The sequence below is a fragment of the Gigantopelta aegis genome, chromosome 2 (genome assembly GCF_016097555.1).
Source record: "Gigantopelta aegis isolate Gae_Host chromosome 2, Gae_host_genome, whole genome shotgun sequence".
Lineage (NCBI taxonomy): Eukaryota > Metazoa > Mollusca > Gastropoda > Neomphalida > Peltospiridae > Gigantopelta > Gigantopelta aegis.
The window spans coordinates 31,953,292-31,957,320 of NC_054700.1; positions in this window are offsets into that span (position 1 = coordinate 31,953,292).

The window sequence follows — 4,029 nt, forward strand, 5'->3', positions numbered from 1 at the left end:
TAGAAATAATAAATAAATACTAAAACCATTTCCCCTTTACAATTACAATTAATAGTTCTTTGCATATTTTTATCAAACATTTACCCTTTCTTCTACTTTTTCAATTCTTCATTAGAGGCTTGGTTAGCTCGAGTCACCTCTAGTCCTCTCCTTATTGATATTTGTTGTAGAGTAGGGCTAGAGAGGACTGTATGTAATAGTACTAATACTTTGGCAATTGTTGACGACCAAATGGTACTATAACCAGCTACTGTGTCTAAAATGACTACCAAAGATCTTGAAGGATGATTGGGGTCAGAAGTGAAATTTGAAAGTTGACGTTTTTTTATCAGTAAATCGCAAATTCAAACAATAAAAATGACTAGAAACAAAACAATAACAACTGTATGATCAAAAGAATGAAAAAGATTGACAGAAATAATGTTCCACAGTGATTAATGGACCTTCCTAGAAATTGTCAAAATCGACAATGACACCCCACACACGTATACGGGGCAAATGTGTGATGCATGTGCAAACTATGTAATGTGTTTTGGTGTGTTGATATACAGACCTGAACGTTCTTTACTAGGATGTCTGTGGTCAAAACATATAACATTAATATTTTAGGTTCTCCTACTTTTTTTGAAGAGTATATTTTACACAATGGAATAAATAATACTAAAATAAAGGAATGAAAGTTATGAATTATAACTCCCATATATGTCTAAAAAGTACGAGTATTCAGTACTGTGTCTGAAAATTAATAAAAGATGACACCGTTGAAGAGTTCTGACAGCAGCGAGCTAGCACATGTTTAGACAAAACAATTAATAACATTGTCGCTGATTGGATGACATTTGATCTCTACAGGCTCTAGAGATATTCTGCTCACCCCCACATATAAAAAAACAAGGTGGAAACATTTTTATAATTTTAAAGTCCTTTATAATTAGTGGATACACTACATTGAACAGTCAACAATAAATACATTTATAGATTATTTCAGTATATTTTATGCTATTTCAAGCAGTTTGTATTGCATAAAAAGTTAAACTCTTGCCTCGGACTCGGACAGTCGACCTGACAGAGACAGTACTCAGGTGTTGACAAGAATGGTGTTACGGTTAACGTCCGTTTTCAATTTCATGACCAGCTCAGCGGCTTTGACAAATGTCTAGCCTAGTCACAATAAACTGATACTACTGTAGGTCTGTCCAACTTATGGCAGACTTTAAAATCACAGACGTCTGAAGCACCAGCAATATTGACAATTATTTATTAATTTATTATTATTTTAAATCATGCATAAGATACCGATATCTGGGTAGGCCGGTCCAATTGACTGATAGGAATTGTGATCCAATAACAGAAACGGATAGGTGCTTTGGGCCGAAAAGAATGACAAAAGTGGGACTGGCAAACACACGTTTAAACAAAAAAAATTCTGTCTAGGATATTGCGAATCGGTCTCAAACCAGGAACAAAGGGCTTTTCCTCACCACTGGTCCAAACACACGTAGCAAGTGTTGCATTGGCGTAGGAAGTGTGTGTGCATGTGTGTGTATGGGGGCATGTACCCAATCCCCACTTTTCAGATATTTTGCTTTATTTGCTTTATAATAGTGTAAAAATGTGTAAACATAAGTGTGCCCCCCCCCCCCCCCCCCCCCCCCCCCCCCCCCACTTTTTGGCACCTTCCTAAGCCACTATACAGTTGATTTAATGTGACCTATAGTCTGTCCCACCATTATATAAAAATGTTTTTTTTTTTTGTAAATAATTTCAATTTGGTTTGACATAAGAAGAAAAGTAAACAACTAATGTTTTGGAAGTCAAAAAAAAAAAGAAGACTATTTTTGTGTGTAATTTACATATCAATCGGCTCAGAAATAAATAACTTGTAGAATGAAAAAAGGAGTTCACTGTGGGACGGACTATAGCACTCAATTTCGGGCAGATTCAGGCCAAAGTTCAACCAGCCGTTTTCACAACTGTGTTTTACGCTAAACGTTTCAAACTATTTTAACTGATTCTCAAAGTGGTTATTCGGTTTATTGTGTGACGCAAAATAGTTTAAAAAGCGTTAGCGACAAACGGAGCTGGCTGAACTATCTCTGGCTGCCGTCAACCGAGTATAACTTAATAAGGACGCAGTCAGACAGATCACAAATCAATCATTTCAATGACGTATCGGTAACTTTATGAATTAATATCTGCCACTAAAGTTTGCCCATAATTTTTATAAAGTGCTTGAAAATTGACTTTATAGTCTTCATATATAATGTAGTACTAAAATGTACAATGCAGTTTGATGACACCGATTCAAATAAGAATATAAAAAAAAAATCACATGTATACCTGTGGACGCCGACATTTTGAATTTGTTATTGTATAATTTCCTTCAACAATACAGGAGCACACGTGTCCACCCAGCGCTCCCATACTAAATACTTAAAATTATTAATTATAAATGTATTTCTTTTTGTGCCAATTAAGGTTGAAGCACGCTGTCCTGTGTACACGCCTAAGGTATTTGGAATATCTGTCCAGTACAGAGGATTAGTGAATAGTTGTTAGTGAGAGATAAGTTGGTGTACATAGTACATGGCAATCCAATTTAATTATTAAAATTAGCTCCACTGGTTACTATTACCTGTGGATCTAACAGCACCCCTGTGTGGTCCTTAACGATATAACCATAAATAAAATGTGTTGAGTGCGTCATTAAATAAAATATTTCTTTCCTTAAGCTTTTTAGATATACTGTGGAAATGTTAAACTATTGAACATATAAATAATTACATGCATGCTATTTTTTTTAAAACTGAATGTCATCCACGATCAAAATGTATCATTTCCAACATTAATTTTGTAAACTTATTCAATCAATTCCTCCTGATGCCCTAACCCTCCCTTGAGAGTTAAAAATCCAAACAATATATAATTTTACATTACCCTTTGACACGACTGTTGGATGGGCTGCCAGGCCGTGCATGGATCTGAAGGAAGACTATACCCCTTTCTCATCTCAAAAGATCATATTTTCTGTTAGGGACGGTCCATAAATATCGATGTACTTCACAATCCGAACAATGTTCGGAAGGGAGGGGAGGGGTGGGGGTAAAAGCCATGTTCGGATTGCTTTTCAGGTAAAACATCGGTCCATAGAAGGTCAATGTTTCGTACACATTATATCAATGTTTTTATGTTAGGATTAGGGGAAGGGGGAGGGGTCAAACCCAATCCTAACATTGTTAGGATTATGAAAACCATTGACATTTATGGACCGTCCCTTAATACCAATGCCCTTACTTTATGAAATCATTGTGGATTTGCCACTTCCAAATAAACCATGCAATTCTAAATCATACTTTTGACTCTCTTAAATTCACTATTCCCCACTCTGACACCAGCTGCTGACAGACAGGTTAGAGGTATTCAAAGAGAAATCCTATCACCACATACTTATTTTTAATTAGCAGCAAAACGTATTTTTACTGACCCCCCCCCCCCCCCCCCCCCAACAGGAATCTATGATCAAATGGTCTAAGTGTAAATGGGTGTTGGGGGTGATCTGGAAGGGGAATCCATTTATACGAGTTGTAATATATACATGTATTTGTGCAGCTGACATGGTCAAGATGTGTTAGGCCATCAGTCTACAGGCTGGTAAGTACTGGGTTCGGATCCCAGTTGAGGCATGGGATTTATAATCCAGATACAGACTCCAAACCCTGAGTGAGTGCTCCGCAAGGCTAAATGAGTAGGTGTAAACCACTTGCACCGACCAGTGATCCATAACTGGTTCAACAAACGCCATGGTTTGTGCCATCCTGCCTGTGGGAAGTGCAAATAAAAGATCCCTTGCTGCCTATCGTAAGAGTAGCCTATGTGGCGACAGCGGGTTTCCTCTAAAAAAACTGTGTCAGAATGACCATATGCTTGATGTCCAATAGCCGATAATAAGATAAAAAATCAATGTGCTCTAGTGGCATCGTTACTTTGATCAAGATGTAGAATCTACATGAAATAAAACAAAGATACTTC